This window comes from Mustela nivalis, assembly GCF_964662115.1.
Source record: "Mustela nivalis genome assembly, contig: HAP1_SCAFFOLD_2523, whole genome shotgun sequence".
Lineage (NCBI taxonomy): Eukaryota > Metazoa > Chordata > Mammalia > Carnivora > Mustelidae > Mustela > Mustela nivalis.
This window is the reverse complement of record NW_028134142.1, coordinates 12,590-33,275: the sequence shown is the minus strand read 5'-3', so window position 1 is coordinate 33,275 and position 20,686 is coordinate 12,590. Positions and strand designations below refer to the sequence as shown.

The following is a 20,686-nucleotide window of genomic DNA, read 5'->3' as shown; positions in this document are numbered from 1 at the left end:
CTTAATGAGTTTCTCTTGAGAGATCTGCAGCTGGTCTTGTCTATCTTCCATTGTAAGTAAGGATTTTTTTTTTTTTTTGGTCTTGCTGCCTTTAGGATTTCTTTTTTCTTTATCTCTATATTTTACAAATTTTATTTTACTCTGTCTTGGTGTTGGCCTGCTTCTGTTGATTTTGATGGGAGTTCTCTGTGCCTCCTGGATCTGGGTGTCTGTCTCCTTCCCCAGATTAGGGACATTTTCAGCCATTATTTCCTCATATAAATTTTTTGTCCCCTTTTCTCTCTTCTACTTCTGGGACCCCTATAATATGAATGTTATTATACTTGAAGGAGTCACAGAGTTCCCTAAGTCTATTCTTAAGTTTCATAATTCTTCTTTTTCCCTTGCTCAGCTTCATTATTTTTTACTATTTTGTTCTCTGTATTACTTATTCATTCCTCTGTTTCTTCCAGCCTTTTGTTCATTGCATTAATGCCTGTTTACAATCTCATTTATAGTATGCTTCATTTCTGATTGGATCTTTTAAAAATATTTTATATCTGTGATAAGGATGATGTCTTCAATTATCTTCTCAAGCCCAGTAAGTATGCTGATGATTATAAGGTTTTTTTAAAGATTTTATTTGTTTATTTGACAGAGAGATCACAAGTAGACAGAGAGGCAGGTAGAGGGGGAGGGGGAAGCAGGCTCCCCGCTGAGCAAATAGCCTGATGTGGGGCTCGATCCCAGGACCCCAAGATCATGACCTGAGCCAAAGGCAGAGGCTTTAACCCACTGAGACACCCAGGCACCCCTGCTTATCAATTTATATTCTCTATCCATCATGTTATTTCTATCTGTTTTGCTTAGATGTCTGCTATGGTCTTATCTTGTTCTTTCATTTAGGATAAATTCCTCCACCTTGACATTTTTTCTAACCCTCTACCTTCTTTTTTTGTGTGTGTTAAAAAAGCCAGTTTTGTTTCCTATTCCTGAAAGTAATGGCTTTATGAAGAACAGGTTATGTAATGTCTGGGGCTTTGTGCTTCCAAGAATGACTCTGGTTTGCATTAAGTGCGCTCTGCTGTTATGCTCTGGCTGTACAATCCTTCAGGCCAGTTGTCTGCAGACTCTCCTTCCCTGCATGTTTGAGGTAGTCTCCTCTCTATGTTGTGAAGTTTGTTCTGTCAGTCTTCAGACTGATTTCTGGAGTATTTAGGAAGAATTGATAGTTATCTACTTGTGTTCCTGGGAACAGACAAGCCCAGAGTCTTCCTACACTCTGTCATCTTTCAAGGCTCAAATGCCATCATTTTAAAAATTTATTTTTTACTTCTGGATGATTTCCTGATTTTCCAAGCCTTGTGTAGTTCGTTTCCACCTAGTTCTCAAACTTCTTATTTCCAATAGATTTTGTTGTTGTTGTTCTCTGAATGTTCCCTGTGTATGTCCTCTGATCTTTATGCATTCAGTTTTCAACCAGCTAGCATTGACTGACAGGCTACTATGTGCCAGAAAATCATTTAGGAGTAGGTATAGTGTAGTAGTTTCTTATCTCTCTGACACTAATGAAAGGACGATTTTCCTCCTGCTCCCTCATTTCCCTCTGATACCTTTGAGTTGCCATCGCCTTCCCATCTAAGTGCTGCCATCACTGTTAGGGGCTCATGCCAGAGGCTGTGATCCTTGACTGTCCTTTCCTATATATATATAGAAACCTATCCTATGTAAATAGTCACAACACACACACACACACTCTCTCTCTCCAGGGGAGAAGACAACAAAAAGACAATGAGGGAAGCCAGGAAGCAGGTGAGTGAGTGGAAAGGGATTTAGTTGACCTGAGGAAAAAAACCCTGATGTGACAACAAGGCAACCACCTTTGTTCCTCTGTGCCCCAGGCTGGTGGAGGTGCTTGAAGCCACTACTGGGCTGAATTGTGTCCCCCCCACTTCCATCCCATTCTGTGATGAAGTCCAAACCCCCAATGCCTTTGAAGTAAATGTATGTGGAGACAAGTTCTTCAAAGAGGCAGTGAAGTTAAAATGAGATATTCAGGATGGTCCCAAATCCAATATGACTTCTTATAAGCAGAGGAAAGTTGGATGTAGTCAAGCAGGCACACAGGAAAGACCATGTGGACACAGGGAGAAGGAGAAGCTGGCACTCTGCAAACCAAGGAGAGAGGCCTCAGAAGAAACCAACCCTGAGAACACCTTGATCTAGGATTTCTAGCCCCAGAGCTATGAGAAAACCAATTTCTGTTGTTTAAGCCACCCAGACTGTGGGACTTTGCTATGGCAGCCTGAGCAGACAAAGCTCTTGCAGCAGAAATAATTCTGACTAAAACACTAGTGCAGCTGGCTGGTGATCAGGCCAAGGTGAACCCATTTGCAAGTGTGAAACTACCTAGCAAACCACCTATACAGGCATACAAGGATTTCTGAAGTGAACTGAGTAAGGAGGAAAGGAACTGTGAGTGTTGGTGTGGCTTATAACAGAAGGAGGGCAGTTGTCATCACTCCCTTCCCCCTTAGACCTGACCTCAAGAAGGAGGCTGCTCTGCCTGTGACTGATCTCACATCAGTTCTTGGGGGTCTGTATGGAACAACCATGAAGTCTCAGGCCCTAAAGGGCAGCTGAAGCCCTTGACTGAGTCCAACATGCTGTCAGCAGGTGTACAAGTCTATAGCTAGGTGGGCAGGGAAACTGTCCTCTTTTGCTTCCAGGAGTCACAGAACCAAAGCAGGAGGAGTCCTTGAATACTACTATCCTCCAATTCCATATTTTATGCATGAAGAATGAGGTCCGGGGTGATGTCATGACTGGCATGGTCCATGGAGGAGGTGGGCCAGAGTCTGAGGCTAGAGGGAAGAGAGTAAGAGTCAGCTGCTGTGAGATTTCCAAGTGGTCTCTAGGTCCTGCACTGATTGGTAGATTTTCTCTTTGGGACAACACAAAAGGAGATAAGTTACATCTGAACTCCCATCTCTCCTCCACAGCCAGCCTAACCCCCATTATCTTAATGAGGGATTTCTTTAATTAGAACTCCTGGGAAACTCATTTCTTTCCTTGAAGTATTGTTGAAACAGAATGTTGCATTAGTTTCAGGTATACAGCAAATAAATCCACCACTCTGTAGGCTCTGCTGTGCTCATCACAAGTGTAGCTACCAGCTGTCACCATACACTACTACTACAATCTCATTGGCCATATTCCCTACACTGCATCTCCTATTTGTGCCAGGACAGTCTTTACCTGAGCGACAAGATCCTCCCCTACAGAGCAGAATTTGCTTTGGGTGGTCTCTTTCTAAATGTTTTCTCCTACATTCCATTATCTGCTTCTTCCCCCAAGCCTCTGAAAGTACTGAGGGCAGGAAAGCTTTCCCCAGCCACCACCTTCCCTAATATGGGAGTGCTGAGAGTCACAGTCACCTGCTGGTTTATGAAATGAAGGTGAATGTGGTGATCTTAAAGGGAGTTCCACCCAGACCTTAGTGAGAATAGGAAACATTTCTATTTCATCAGCCAGGAACACCCATCTTACAACCAGACAACCTGAGTTTCTTGTCTCCAATACTGAGAGAAGAAGCACAACACCAATATTTGCTTTTGTGGGCTTTTTTAGTCATTTATGTTCCTTTCAACCCACTCGTTTTCCTGTCACTGACTTCATAGGAGTTCACTGTATGTTTAAATTTAAAAATGGCACTCAATATGAAGTGATGTCATGCTTTTTGGTTAATTTCCTTTTTGATTTCTCAAGTTGGTAGAAAGTAAAAGGCAAAAAGCATCTTTCATAGTTCTTGAACCACAAAATATCTCTGGTCACATCCAGTGAGAGGAACCATTGTCAGGAGAGTCTTCATTCACTATACTCCCAGAGAAAGGTCTGGGACCTGAACCCAGCCCTGTGACCTCAGTGCTCAGAGCACACTCAGGGTCTCAGTGGGCCACTCTGGCTGTCACACATTGAAACCTAAACCAGTGTTGCATAGTGATGGTGAAGGAAGGATGGTAGAGCCTCTGTGGGAGGCTGGGTGGAAGCTACCCAGGTGCCTTTTGGGCTAATGCATCTACGTGAGCAGCTCCCCAGAGTTGATCATGGTGCTAGCTGGAAGAGAAGGAGAGTTTTCAAGGCTTCAGTGACATAAATAAATAAATAAATAAATAAATAAAAATAAAATTGGGAGTTAAATCCCTGGAGTCTTCCTCAACCCTAACTAAAAACATACTTCCAATCCAATGGAGAGCAACTGAGGCATGAATTAGAATAAAAATCTATTGGGGATCAGACTGTATTCTGGAAATCGCTCCTAGTTTCAGGAAGTTGGTTTGCTAGAGTTGCCATAACAAAATACCATGGGCTGGGAGGCTTAAATAACAGAAATTTATTCCCTCACTATTCTGAAGGCTGTACTTCTTAGATCAAGGTGCCTTTGGTTTTGCTTCTTCTGAAGCTTCTGTCCTTGGCTTGCAGATGGCCCAATTCTCCTGTGTCCTTTATGGCCTTTCTCTGTGTGTGCATCCTTGGTGTCTCTTCTCCTCCTTCTAAAACCAGCCCCATGAGTCACAGGCCCACCCATCTGAGCTCAGTTAACCTTCATTATCTCCTTAATGAGCCTCCTACAGCTTTACAGCTTCAACACAGGAACTTGTGGGTATGTATACACTTCACTCCAGAATGAGCCCTAAGCCTAAAGATATGTTTAGTAACAGTAGTCTTTGTGTAGTGTTAGAGTTGGATTACAGAATGTTGTGTGCATGTCTGAGAACTTCAGCATCCCTGGGGAAGTCCATCAGAGGAGGACCCATGAGAGTGAGCCAGCAGATCCTGCAGAGCTTAAAGGACATAACTCAGGAAAACTGCTTCAGATGCAAACATGGTTAGACACCATTAATCTCCTAGAGACAAGGGGGTGGTCACAGGCACCAAGTTACAGGTATAGTCTATATCTGAGTTGTAAGGTTAGGAGCCTTCTCAACTGGCCAGTAGAGATAGAAATACAGAAAATATCGGAGAGATGGGAGATTTGAGGGTGTTTTGTAAGCAATATATCGTATTCCTTTCACGCAATGTGTATCTGTATATTATGACACAGCAATTCCACAGCTAGTTCTAGAGAAAGTTTGCCATAGGTGTACCAGAAACATGTGTAGGATTTTAGAAGGACGGTGTTGAAGAGATAGAAACAACTGTAAAGAACCCCAAACTCAAATTTCCACTGACAGTGAATAGATTATGCGCTATCTTGGCAAAATGGAGAACACATGCAAGAGAAACAATGTAAATGAGAAGCTGCTTTACAGAGGATGGAGCACAAACTAATTCAATTTTTCTAAAGCATCCAAACAAGCAAAACTAAATGATATAATGTCTGAGGAAACACACATCTATGGAAATAACTAAAGAAAGTAAACACACACACACACACACACACACACACACACACACACATTAAAGTCCAAATTCAAAGGATCTGTACATCTGAGAATAGATGCAGAGAGAAGCAATATGGGGTGATGCTTGTGGGAATATCCAATGATTTAAGTAACATTCCAGTTCTTAATTTGGGAGTTGAGTTAACAGGTATTCATCTTTATATCTCACTTTATTCTGTGTATATATCTGTATTGTATCATATATATCCTACTGTAGCTAGTTGCTGAACATGATTGAGCTTAGAACACATAATAAGGAACAATGCTAAAGGGGAAGAACGATGTCAGCAGCATTATCTTTTTCACTAGACTCTATTTTAAAGCAGCTTTAGTGTCACAGCAAAATTGAGCAGAAGGTGCATAGGATTCCCATGAACTCCCTGCCCTCACACAAGTATAGCCTGTCCACTATTAACATCTCACATCATCCTACAATTCATGAACCCAAACTGACCCATTTTTCTCCCTCCATGTCCATAGTTTACATTGGGTTCCCTCTTGGCATTGTATATTCTATGAGATTTGACAAAAATATAATTTATCCACCATTATCATATCACACAGAGTGGTTTCACTGCTCTAAATGGCCTCTGTGCTCCACCGGCTTGTCCCTTCCTACCCTGAACCCTTGAGAACCACTGATCTTTTTCTCATTTCTACAGTTTTGCCTTTCTTGGAATGTTACACACTTGGAATCATGCAGTATTTAGCCTTTCCAAATTGATTTCTCTCACTTGGTAATATGTGTTTCCATTTCATCCATATCTTCACATCAGCTGTCACTTAAGAAGCCTTCTGAATGCTGAGTGTTGATGGAGGTCCTCCAGGTCACTAGTCCCCTGGCAACACTTCTGACATAGTCCCCAGGGATTAAGACAACCAGGTGACCATTCAAAGAATGGAATGGAATTGGCATTGGTCTTTATACTGGCAACATGGCATGCTAGGAGGAGATAGATCTTCAGAGTTCTAAGAGAAAATGTTGTTGTTTCTTATACTCAAACTATTTATTAAAAGTGACCAATTAACAAAGTCCTTAAATTGAATAGCAAAGACTCAGAAAGTACCTCCCAGGGAACTTTTTTTCTCACTTTGTTTGAGAATGGACCTAATGTGAATGAACCAGGGAATCCAAGAAGCACAAGCACCACCAATGTAATGGATGGATGTGAGCAAGGCCTGTGCTCCAGGCTGGGAGAGCAACTAGTCCAACTGAGAGTAAGAATTAGAAGAGTTGCATGGGACCCTTTCAGGAAAAAAGGATTTTCTGGAGTACTGTCATCATTACCATGCAGAATCATCTGAGGTTAAGGGAATGGCATAGTATTATTATGATAAAACCATACTGTGCCACTTCCTCATCCCCTTCTTACTTTGCCCCCAGATTTGTTTAATTATCTTATACCTTCAGTTACAAAGATTTGGTGGCCAAAATTTTACACATTGGTCCAATTCAGATTATGTCCAACAAATTTAGATTGGGTTCCATACTGGGTGTGATCTTCCCAGGTAAATAGAGTAAGGTCATGTGGTTGATGGAGAATGTTGCTAGGAAGGACGGTTGCTCTTGTGAGGAATGAATGACTCCCACAGTGGTGAGACCCAGATTATGTTACTTTTGGTATGGAGAGTGAGATTTCAAACATCATTGAAAAAAAGCTGTTATAAAAAACAATTTTTGTTATACACACACACACACAGTAAAGGGAAAAATCTAGAACCACAGTCTAAAATGGTTTCCAATTAGGAGAATTTCCATAGAGTCTATACATGTTGGGTTAACTGCATAGACAGTGACGTCATAGGCACCAGTTTAGTTTCCTCAATGTTGACAATCAGATTAAGATTCCTTTGACAGACATAGGAGATGACTTTGGCAAAGAACACAACATAGAAGGTAACTTTAAGTAAACAAACACTTCTCTAAAGGAAACATAATCTAACAGGTACTATTTCCTATGACAGGCCCAGCATGAGCTGTGCACGTGAAGAGCATGAACTCTGGGCAGTCAGTGTCACTACTTAAATAGTCAGATTTGCATTTACATTCAACAGCTTTCTATTCCCAGTAACAATGGCCCTTGTGTCCATTTCCTGTATCCCTTTTTTCCCCTATATAAATGTTTTTGTGCAATCAGTGAGGGGAGGTGTAAGGGCAGAGCTTTGCAGAATACCAGAATGGTCTTGGAAACTTTCAAAGAATAGCTAAACATACATTCTCCATCATATTTCCTCAAAGGGAACATCCCAAAGGATGTTCTCCCCTCTGCATCTGTATGTCTCTATAAGTCCAGAGGTGAGAAGTGAAGGAACATGAGAAACCAAGAGGGTCTGGAGAATGGATGTTAATGTTAAGTGATAAGGAGATATCAGAATGAGACTGTATGTTACAGAGCCAATCTTTTCATTCACTTTTGGATCCAGACTCATTTAGTAAGTGATAAGAAGTAGAACAAATTTTAGAGTTTCCCAACAGGGATTCAAAATGAGAAAATCAGTCCATTGCTTTGAAGAACTTACAGCCAATGAAAGTGGAAATATTGAGCTTGATTGAAAATTCAGGAAGGGTACAGTGTGAAAAGAGGACCCCAGATGTCCTGACTTCCCTCCAGAAGAAACCACAGCTCTTCAGATGATGGAGTCTGTGAGGATTTTCTTCATGATGGTCCTGGTGTCCTTGGCAACTATTTCAAGGGAGTGTCTGTGTTTCCACACTCTCAGGTAGTTGAGAACATTATCACCTAAGAATGGGATGTGTCTCAGAATTGAATATAAGTAAGAGGCTGTATTACAATTCATGAAAGATAATATCCTGTCCCCAGTGAGGACAGTGTGCAGATCCTGAGACTTCATAATAGCCCTGTACTCCTCCATAGGTTTCCCCATACTCTGGGCCATCTGCTGGAGAGACTCATCATCTACACCAAAAAACAAGTGGTAGGCCATCAGACACTTTGCCAGATCATCTGTATTCTGGATGTCAAGGACGTCCTGGAAAGAATTTGAAGCTATTTGCCCCCGCAAAGAGGTCACCTTGTCATTAATGACCTTCTCACAGGTGTCAGACAGTTTCTCTAGAGGACAATGGCACCTGATATCAGAGATGTCCCTGTGCAAGGTATACCTAAGCTCTGAGAAGTCATTCAATAAAGGGTCAAAGCTGGAGACCAGGAATATGATGGGTTTGTGCACTCCCTCCTTTTGGAGGGTTTCCCAAATATTCTCTCGGATATTCTGCAGGAGTTGTTCCTCTGAGAGGGTACGTGTGCTGATGTCCCTGTCCAGCTTGGTCCAGACAATGTAGGACTTCTTTCCCTGTCCCTGGATGGCTTTGGCAAGCTTCATGAGATTCATGCTGAACTGTTCCGATGCAATGATGATGAAGAGGTCATACAGACTAAACTGCATCTCTGCTAGATAGTTCCCCAGAGTTTGGGTAGCTGCCCCTAGTCCAGGTAGGTCCCACAACTCCACATTGGGAAAGTGGGGGGAAAAGTAGCAAGTGGGAATCTGGGTGGTCCCCACCACCCCAGTGGGAGCTGAGTCCTCCTCTTCATGCCCAATTCCCCTCAGTGCATTGATGAAGGAAGACATGCCATTGCCAGAGTCCCCAGTGACAGCAATTCTCACTGGGGCACTAGATGCTATCTCCAGGGTTTCCCTGACCACCCCCAGCAACTTCGCTTCTACCAGTGCCTTCTCAATGTTTGTGGCAGTTGCCTTAGGTAAGACTGTCCATTCTGTATTGTACTGCAGTGCAGGGATGAAGGATATAGACAATGGAGTGTGAAGGGACTGATTGGGCTGTGTCATGTCTCTGATCAGTGGAGTGACCTGTCGAAATAAGAAAAGCAGGAGAGTTAGGAGGGCCAAGCGCACAGGGTGGCTGAGGATCATCAGATTTGTTATATCAAACCGAGGGTATCATATCCACTCCCAACTCACTGCAAAGGTATTTAGATTAGAAACAGCAATCCTTGGGGCAACTGGCTGGCTCAGTTAGTAGAGAGTGGGACTCTTAATCTTGGGGTTGTGAGTTTGAGCCCCATGTTGGGTGTGGAGATTACTTAAAAATAAAATCTTACAAAAAAAAAAAGAAAGAAAGAAAGAAAAGAAACAGCAAGCCTCTGAAAAACTGTTCAATAGTTTGTCAAAACTTTGAACGTATTATTCAACGATAGAAAACGAGGAAAGCCTATCATTTGTGATGACATGAATGTACCTTGAAAACATTATGCCCAGTAAAATAAATCAGGCAGAGCAAGACAAATACTGTATGATCTAACTGATGTGTGGATCTAAAACTGAAATGAAATAATTCATTGAAAATCAGATCAGGCTTGTGGAGAGGCAGAGACAGATGATAAGAGAAGGGTGAATTGGAGGAAGTGGTCAAAAAAGTACAAGATTTCAGCTATCAGTTAGGTAAGTACTATAGGAGGAGGAGCTAAGATGGAGGTATCATAGAAGGACCCTAAGTTGGTCCCCTCCCTCAAACACAGCTGGATAACGGTCAAATCATTCCGAACACCCAAGAAATTGACCTGAAACTGACAGAACACAGCGAACAACTAGAGGGAGAGAAGAGACCACATTGAGGAAGATAGGAAGCATGGAGATGTGGTTTGGAGGAGAAATGGATCATGGGTGCCAGAGAGAGGAGGGAGCCCTGGTCATGGAGAAAAGCACACAGGGGAGAGATCGTTCACTCTTCTTGGAGTACATCCATCTGTGAGAAGTGAGTTCACAGAGATGCCTCTCAAGGGACAAAAATATGAATGGGCCCCATTTGGGCCCCATTTCCCTCCCTCACCCCTCAGGACAGGCACAGAGCCACCTGCTCAGGGGGTATTCCCCCTGTCCCTGGCTGCCTAGTCACCTTGCTCCAAGTCCCAAGCCCCTGCACTTTGTATGACTGCCCATCTCAGTCAAACCTGCCTGCATCAGTCCCAGTGAGACAAAACCCTCCCCAGAGGACCAGCACAGGCTCCTAGCTACAAAATGTCCCTAAAGTTTGGAGTTTTAAAGGTCAGCAGCCTTGCCTGGGCTAGAGTCCAGAGCACACAGTGCTGTTCCTGGAGAGAAGGCAAACAACCCACAGACAGAGAGCATGAAAACAGCAATCTGAAAAACTCCTGAGACACACAGAAGGGAGATTATTAGCTCTTCTGGCAGTGTTTCCCTGCAAGCAGCAAGCAAAGAGACTCCTCCCTGTGGACAAAGGAGGGGCTGACTCCATTCCCTCCCCCACCCCTCAACAATAACAACCTTCAGTAAACAGCACCACACCAATACTGCTTGCCTAAACTGCTTACTCCAAGTCTCACACTAATGCACTCTGCTGGTATTGCTGTTCTTGACCAAGTTTGCCTTGGTACCAGTGCAGTGAACCTCAGAGCATAAAAGGGCCAACCTAGCTACAAGACAGAAAGATGGAGCTCTGGGCCGGCTCAGGCTGAGGGAAAATTTTGAAAAATGAAGATTACTTTTGGAATGAGAATACCTCCCTTGCCTTTGTACTCAAAACCTTCTTTAAGACCTCTCTTGACCTTTCCCAACAATAGCCCAAGTTCTTGTTTAGGGGGGAACATTGAGGTTTCTGAAGGTCTTACCAGCCACCCTGGCTCCAGGAAGACAGTCAGTCTCCTGGGTGAGTTCCAGGCTCACTGACTTGGTTGTATGAAGGGGTTTCTTCTGCCCCTGAGCATGCTGTGTATTCTGGTTGCCTTTAAGTTTGCCCCTGGTACGGGGTGGAGAAGTCTGGATGTTCTGTGGGGCCCAGGCCAGTCAGAACACAGGATCTAGGCTAAAACCCTTGAATCCTTTTCCAGGTTTATCCAATCCCATCACAACCTCCACCTGTGCCCATCTCACCTTGACTTCCCATGTGCTAGATCAATTGAAAAAAAAAATCCTGTCTTTTCAAAAGGTGAAAAGGTCCCAGAAAGTATAATAAAAACACATATACAGGCCTTGGCACTTAGAGTAAATAATTCCCTAGACTCTCTCTCTGCTGGCCTTAGTGCCCAGCAGGTATGGGACAAATTTCTGTTAGAGGAATGAAGCACAAGGCATCATTGCATATCCTTCACTCCTTGGTTGACAAATTAGTTAAGTTTTCTTCCTAAATCTGTTATCTGAAATGTGGAAATGGGGAAGCTACTCCAGAGTCCAGCAAGTAGGGCCTAGGACAGAGTATGACACCTCTCCCTCAATGTTAGTGTGATAGGTGAGCACAAACCTATGCTTTCCAGACCATTTCTGTGACCATGTCTGACCCAGCCATGGACTTTGCAAAGTCTGCTCATCAGATCATCTATGCTGGGCCCTACCGGAGGGGGTAACTGGGGCCCTGCAGCACCAGCCACAACTCCCTATCCTCCACTACCTTCTCATCTGGTCCCTGCCCTGATCTTCGTGCTAGACAACCCTGCACATGGGACCCTCTCGGGGTCCTTTAAAACCATACTCTCCCCATGTGACACTGCCAGGCCAGGCTGGAACAAGGGTAATTACATGAGAGGTTGCAGGGTCTTCCAGGAATCTTCAGTGTGCAATTTTTGGCATGTGTGAGCCTGTAGGACATTGAGACTCAGATTACAGGCCCAGAAGTTGATTAGAGGACCTCAGAGATCAGCTCAGAGAGCAGGTGACCCCTCAGCTCCCAACTTACTGATCTTACTTCTGGTCTCCCCTCTTCCCCAACAGACTTTGAGGTCTCTGAATAAGGAAACCTAGGCCTTTATGGAAAGAGTCCAGGGAGCAGATTCAACTAGAGAAGGCAGTTGAGCTTACAAGAGAACAAGGAACTGTGAGCAGATCTTTCATCTTCTGATGGACACCAGCAGTAAAACGCACACATGCATTCTCACACATGCATACACCTGAGGAAAGATTTACCAATGATTTCCCTACCCTCCATTTTGATTTACTGCATCTATTCCAATGGGTAGCATCTTTGAACTCTTGTTACAATGTACCGGATAGATTTCATGATCTAAGAAGCAGAATGAAAAACACTCATTAGTACATTTCCCATGCAGGATCCTGTATAGTTCATGTCATGCCCATGTCATGAGCCATGTAGCAGGGATCAGCCTTGGACTGGACTAGAGTTCTGAGGCATCAGGAATTTTTGTGAGCATGAACTCAGTGTAGACCAAGCCCCACATTTCTCCCCATTTTATCACCACAAGGAAAAGGTGAGTAAAAAAATCTACATATTGATTTATTCTAGGGAAGTATAATAAACATCTGCATCATCAATAGGCATGAAGCTCTAAAGGACATGGTCTGGGGAAATAGTGTTTGGAAAGCCCACCTCACCAATATATCTATAAAGGATGGATTTGGTGTCCAGCAATAGGGGCAGTTTCTTCAATGCAGTTAAATATTTGTGTTCTGGGTAGAAATAACTGCAAGTGAAAAATGCAAGCTTACAAATGAACTTGAAAACTAGCTGTGGATGCCAATGAACACACACAGACAGCCAACCACAGCCCTTGGTAGTATGGTAAGAACTACCTCTGAAACTCAGGTACCCTTGCAGTGACGGGGCTGTTTGTAATGGATGATAGAAAGCTCCCACTCAGTATCTCTTGAGGGCTAGGCTACTCCCCAGCAGTGCGTGAGTATCTGTCTGGGGCTCGTGCCCTGTTTGTTTGGTTCTGGTGTGCTGTGGCTATTAAACACTCTCCTAATTTGAACCATTTCACATCCTAAATCTACATTTTTCTCCTGTGTGGGTGTATATATAATGAAAAAAAAATTTTTAAGAGTTTTTTTTTCAGATAAAATTTGAAACCTCACTCTCCACCACCAGAAGTATCCTAACTTGGTTCTCACCACTGTGGGAATCATTCAGTCCTACCAAGAGCATCCCTCCTTCTCTGCATCATTCTCCATCAACCTCATCACCTTACTCTACTTACCTGGGAAGATATTCTCCAATATGGAATCCAATCTGAATTTGGTGGATGTACCTAAACTGGACCAATGTGTATAATTTTGACCCATTTTCAGGCTTCTGCTCAAAGTGGAGGGTTTTTCAGAGGTTATCATAAATACTAGCTGAGATAGAAAGTGAAGTTAATATTGAATGAAAGTGAAATGAAAGAGGCATAATAAAGTGATAAAGAATCCTATGGTTAAATCCTGGCTCCAGTATGCCCCTGCCATGTGACCTTGGACACATTCCACTATCTTAGTTTTCCAATAGTTACAATGGTGATGGTAATAATATTACATCTTACGGGGGTCCATCTGAGTCCAGGTAATGTGAGGATTTAATGAGTTAAAGCACATAAAGCACATAGAATAGGGTCAGGTATGGACTTATGTAAATGTTTCATTATCATTCCTTCTTTTCATGGCCAAGAAGGGACAACATAAGATCACATGCAAAGACAGTTTCACCAAAAGGTGAGTGTCCTACTCAGATTCTCCATCCAGTGGAGTGGGAAGAGTCTGCTGGAGAGTCCTACAATCACATGGAAGCCTTCAAGGAATAGTTACATCTTATCTTATTCCCAACTGAGCTTGTTAAGTTTCCTTCTTAGAGAATTCAGGAAGCAGAAGACAGTCCCATGTAGAGCACTGTCCTGCATTGTGAGATCCCCAGAGAATGAGGGAAGAGAGAGAGAACTGAGATGAGTGGTTAAAGGGCTCTAAAGGTCAGAATGGCTATAGGTGCAGAGTTCTTGGAGTAAACCCAACCCTAGACAGCCTATCCTGGGTCATGGTGTTGAAGGAGGTTAAATAAGAGGCCACACCCACTGGAACCTCCCATAGCACAGGCAAGGAGAAAACCAGGTCCCACTGAACACCAGGAAGCCTGACCACTGCAGAGGTCTACTGGAGGAGTTGAGACCACCAAGTTTACCACACAGGAAGTCAGCTAGAAATGCATTCAGACAAAAGAAGACAGATCAACAAATGAGACAAACCAGAAGACAAGGTGATCAGAACCTCTGATGAAAGCTTCCTCCTCAGTGCCCCAGGGAGTCCCAGCAGGGATGAAGCCAAAGAGGAATGGAAAACACAATCTTGACCTGCTGCAGGTCGGTGGTGAATGTTCAGTGGAAGGTAGATTTAATATGGCTTCTAACAATATTTCCTATTTCCATAGCTTCATTCATTCCTGTACTGTGGAATGACAAATGAAATATGGCATCAAGAATGGAATGTCCAGGCACCTGGGTGGCTCAGTCAGTTAAGTGTCCACCTTCAGCTTGGGTTGTGGTCTCAAGGTCCTGGAATCAAGTCCCCCATCAGGCTCCTTGCTCAGCGGGGAGGCTGCTTCTCCCTCTGCCTGCTGCTCCCCCTGCTTGTACTCTCTCTCTCTCTAAAAAAAAAAAAAAAAAGGAAAAGGAAAAGAAAAAGAAAAAGAAAGGAAGGAAGGAAGGAAGGACGGGACGTCCAAGATTCCAAAATTTAGTCATGAAAAGTCTGCAGCTTCTGACTTACAAATCCTCTGTTCACTGGCTCATTCTTGTTCTCTCTCATGCTCTCTCTCTCCCTCTCTCTCTCTCTCTCTGTCTCTTCCACCTCTCTCTCTCTCTGTCTCTCAGCATAATAAAAATAGAATATTTAAGCTAACCTGTTGGAGAGACCCTGAAGAATTACAGGCCATCTGGAGGAGAAGAGAGGCAGCCAGCATTAACTGCCAGGCATGTACATGTGTCATCTTGGGAGCAAACCCTCCAACCTCAGGCACAGCATCAGAAGATGGAGCCAAGCTGATAACTTGACTGCCACCTCAGGAGAGACCTTTATTCAGAATCACACAACTAAAACTGCTCCTATATTTCTGACCCTTGGAAACCATAAGCAAATAAATGCTCGTTTTTCATTTCATTTCATTTTATGTTTTATTTTTTTCAAATAAATGCTTGTTTTAAGCCACTAAGTTTCAGGGTAATCTGATCCACAGCAACAGATAACAGATAATACCATCAAGAAGCTCCCCACAGCGCTGGCAGTTGTGAATGACCTCTTCCCTCACTATAGCACTCACTCCTGCATGGACCCAGCATGAAGAAGCTGCACCATCTTCAATCACAGCCTTTCCCTCCCTGGCCCCTGGACATGTCCTTCCCTGCTGTCTAGTGAAGGATCGGCCTCTGCTAAAATTCTTAGGTAATTTCATCCTGCTTCAGGCCACACAGACTTACCAGTTGGATGCTCTGTGTCTAAGAAGAAAAAATAGGGAGGGACAGAAAGAAAGAATGAAAAGAAAGAGAGATGAAAGAAAGAAGGAGAAAGAAAGAAAGAAAGAAAGAAAGAAAGAAAGAAAGAAAGAAAGAAAGAAAGAAAAGGAAGGAAGAAAGGAAGAAGCAGAGGCATGTTTAGTAGTGAGAGGAAGAGTAAATGTAGGTAGATAATAAATTCATTCCACGGGAGGTAATAGAGAGGGGACTAGGGAGGAGGGGAATAGGGAGATAAACTTTCTGAGTCTCTGCAGTTCCAATTAATGCCTTCATTTTCTGGTCACTTTTAATAAATAGCGTGACTACAGAATTCTGTTTTTGACATCATTTCATCTTAGAATTCTGAAGATCTACCTCCTTGCCATCTTAACTGGTATAAGATTAGATTGTATTGTTATTTTGATTTGTATTTCCCTGATGGCTAGTGATGTTGAACATTTTTTCATGTGTCTGTTAGCTATTTGTATGTCTTCTTTGGAGACATGTCTGTTCATGCCTTTTGCCCATTTCTTGACTAGAATATTTGTTCTTTAGGTGTTGAGTTTGGTAAGTTCTTTATAGATCTTGGATACCAGCTCTTTATCTATAGTGTCATTTACAAATATCTTCTCCCATTCTGTGGGTTGCCTCTTAGTTTTATTGACTCTTTCCTTTGCTGTACAAGAGCTTTCTGTCTTGAGGAAGTCCCAAAAGTTCATTTTTGCTTTTGTTTCCCTTGCCTTTGGAGACGTGTCTTGAAAGAAATTTCTGTGGCCAATATCAAAAAGGTTACTGCTTATTCTGCTAAAAATATCTTACATGTGTTTCTGGTACACTGCATAGAACCTTCTCCAGAAATAGGTGTGGAATTGCTGGGTCATAACATACAGATTCTTACACATTCCATGAAAGGAAGACAAGGCATTGCCTCCTTAAAAAGTCTGAAATCTCCCACCTCTCATATATATTTTGTATTTCTATTACTATTGGTCAGTTGAGAAGGCCCTCTTACACTTACATCTCATGTAGACTACAGTTGTAGTTTGGTACCTGTGATGACCCATTTCTCCCTTGAGAAGGTTACATGGTATTAGACCACATCTGCATCTGAAGCAGCTTCCTGAGTCATGTCCTTTAAAGTCTGCGAATCTACTGGCTCATCCTCCTGGGTCTTCCTCTGAATGGAATTCACCAGGGGTACTGGAGTTCTCAGACTCCCCCACACTATTCTCTCATTCAACTGTAACATTACACAAGGAGTACTGCTACTAAACACTTTTTTATACCTAGGGTACCTTCTGGAATAAAGTCTACACCCACAAGTTCCTGTGTTGAGCCCTAATCCTCATTATGATTGCATTTCTAGATTTTTTAAGGAGATAGTGAATTTAACTGAGCACAGATCTGTGGGACCCTATCTAGTAGGACTGATCTCCTTAGAAGATGGGAAAGCGACACCAGGGATGCACACAGAGAGAAAGGCCATGTGAGGACACAGGAGAAAGGAGCCATCTGCAAGCCGAGAAAGAGAAAGAGGTTTCAGAAGGAGCAAAACCTACAGGCACCTTGATCTAAGACGTCCAGCCTCTGTTGTTACAGCCTCTGTGTGTATATATATATATGTATATATATACACACACAAACACCTTATATATATATATATATGTATATACACACACACATTATATATATATATATATATATATACACACACACACACATATATACACACATATATACACACATATATATATATACATTAGAATAGTATTCAGCCTGAAAAAAGAAATCCTGCCATTTTCAATGAGACGGATGGACCTGAAGACTATAATTCTATAGCTTCAGATATAGCTGAAGACTGTAATGTTATGGGAAACAAGTCAGTAAGTGATAGACAAATACCATATGATTTCAGGCATAGGTGGAATTTTAGAAACAAAATAAGTACCACATCTTCTTGATCCATTCATCTGTTGATGGACATCTAGGTTCTTTCCATAGTTTGGCTATTGTGGACATTGCTGCTATAAACATTCGGGTGCACGTGCCCCTTTGGATCACTACGTTTGTATCTTTAGGGTAAATACCCAATAGTGCAATTTCTGGGTCATAGGGCAGTTCTATTTTCAACATTTTGAGGAACATCCATGCTGTTTTCCAGAGTGGCTGCACCAGCTTGCATTCCCACCAACAGTGGGATTATGGACATTGGGGAGGGTATGTGCTTTGGTGAGTGCTGTGAAGTGTGTAAACCTGGTGATTCACAGACCTGTACCCCTGGGGATAAAAATATATGTTTATAAAAAATAAAAAATTAAAAAAAAAAGAAACAAAATAAGTAAACAAAGGGAATGAAAAAGAGAAAAAACACAAAACAAGGAACAGACTCTTATCTAGAGAGAACAAACTGCTAAATATACCAAGGGGAGGTGAGTAGGGGGATAGGTGTAATACGTGAAGGGGATTAAGAGTACATTCATCATGATGAGCCTTGAGTAATGTATAGAATTGTTGGATCACCATGTTGCACACCTGTACTAATACAACACTGTATGCTAACTGTACTGGAGTTAAAAATGTAATAAAACATAATAAATTAAAAATAAAATAAAAATAAAAACACTTTTTTGGGAGAATAATTGACTTTGATGTGTCATGTAATCTAGCCACAATTATTAAGAACAAGGAAATTAAATAGATAAAATTTTAATTTTAAAAAATTGAGGTAAACTTTTAAATCATTTCCAAAATCCTTCTGATAAACTAAAACCTTAAAATTTCACCGAGTTAGATTCAATAGTGATTTAAGTTAAATTCATTAAATGTCTAGATTATTTCCAAATAAGATGAAATAATAATAACTACTAATCATGTTTCTCTAATTTTGGCTTCTTTATTACTGAGAAACTAAAGATAAATGTAGGTCTGTTGGCAAACATTTTTTGGCATATTATATTGAAAGATCGTATATAAAGATACAACGTATATTTGTATATTTATAAATTTGTAAATTTGCCAATCTAAAGAACACTAGTCTAGCAGAAAGTTAACACATGCTTACTACTTAATGTTTGCTTGAAATTAATGTTTCTATGGGTTAAGAACTCTAATGTATGTGGTACAAGCAACTAAAAATAGAAAAAAGGAGCATCTCTAAATGAAAATAAAATAGGACATGCATTTTTGGTTAAAAAAAAAAAAAAACCATGAGGGTGCCTGGTTAGCTCAGTCCAAATAGCATAAGTGTCTTGGTCTCAGGGTGGTGAGATCAAACCCCATGTTCAATATGAAGCCTACTTAAAAAAAAAAAAAAATATATATATATATATATATATATATATATATATATATATATATATATATATGTATATATGACTAGAGATGCACTTTATTTCTTTGGGCAAAAGAAAGTTGTACAAAAATTGTGAAAAGGGAAACTCTGGAAAGGAATTTTATGCATGGTCAGGACTTCTCATTTTGGAATGAATATGTTTTAATAGAAATATAAACTGATTTCCTAGATAGAATAGGTTTCTAGAATAGAATTTGGTTTCCTATGTGTTAAAAGGACAAAGTTCTGTTTGTTTGTTTTTCTAACATTGATCTACTTTTGGTAATAGGTTGTGAAACTTCCCTTACCATTTAAGTGATCTTCCTAGAAAACAAAGACCCTGTGGTTTATGTTCTATTTGTATAGATATGTAAGTACTCTAGAAATTGTATGAAATTCCTGGAAATTTGATATATCCTAGTATGTTATCACTTGTAATTATTCTCTTACCTTCTGACACTGCTGTCATCAAGACTGAGGCTCACACTAAAAGGACTGAACCTGAGTATCAGGAAAATGCCCCAGCTGACTCTCATGCAAAAGCAGCCAGCAAAAGAATCTATAAAGAATGTGGCACGTGTGAATAAAGTCCATTCTGCCTCTGCAAAAATGTCCCCTCGTGAGATTTCCGCCATTCTGGCATCAGGGTAACATGGCAACATTCTGAAGCAGAGAAAATAAGATGGATAAAGAATGGCTGTAAGTTGAACAGTCGGGGATTTACAAAACACCAGACAGCTGCTGGATTCTTCCTGGCTTCCTGTCAAACCCCATTCCACCCCCCCCCCCGGCCCATTCCCTCACCCATCAGAGTGCATTTAAGATAACTCAGGCTTTGATTAAACGTTTGAGGGGAGATTTGTATAAATGTGAAAAAGCTCTGCCATCCACGTCTGACTTGTCAGACCCATTATACCGCAAAAATTACTTTTGCCCCCAGAAGCTCCTTTGAAAAGACTTTTGAATACCCACAGCTTGTCTTTATTCAATTGCCACAAGGTACATGTTATCAATATGTTCTATTTACGTACGTGTGTTTTCCAGTTAGGTTGGAGCTTTCCTGTGCTGAAAGGCTGATGTCCTCGTGGTGGCAAAGGACTTGTTAGAAATGCGTTTCCCATGAGGGGTATGCTTTCCATGATCTTTGGTAAACTGATAGCCATTTCATTGGACAAATCATACCAGCTTTAACAACAAACTTGCAGACTTCTTGGAATTATCTCTGGCCCTATCACCCTCAATCTTCAGGCAAGGTTGAAAGATCTAATGGAATCCTCAAACTTAAAATTTTTAAGCTAGCCAAAAATAACAGACTTCCCTGCCCTGAGGTATTGCCTTTGGACTTGCTGACTGTTTGCTGTATTGTCTTTGGGTAATGTAAACTCACCCCATGCAACACAGTCAAAGGCAGACCAATGTCTATTGGTATAAACTTTCTCCTGATCCCTTGTTGTCTCATGCTAGTATGACCAACTATGGGAAAATAGAAAACAGGATCCAACAGCACATTAAAAAGATTATCCACCATGACCAGGTGGGATTCATCCCTGGGCTACAAGGATGGTTCAACATTCGCAAATCAATCAATGTGATGCAACAAATTAATGAGAAGAGGGAAGAACCACATGGTCCTCTCAATTGATGCAGAAAAAGCATTTGACAAAATCCAGCACTGTTCCTGATTAAAACGCTTCAAAGTATAGGGATAGAGGGAACATTCCTGAACTTCATCAAATCTATCTATG

At 41.6% G+C, this 20,686-nt stretch overlaps 1 pseudogene across 1 annotated transcript; it reads right to left on the bottom strand.

The window, feature by feature from the left end:
* Positions 1–8,051: 8,051 nt before the first annotated feature.
* Positions 8,052–9,236, bottom strand: LOC309858470 (immunity-related GTPase family M protein pseudogene; annotated as a pseudogene). The gene has a single exon. The product of its transcript is annotated as an immunity-related GTPase family M protein pseudogene (transcript).
* Between the last annotated feature and the right edge of the window lie 11,450 nt (positions 9,237–20,686).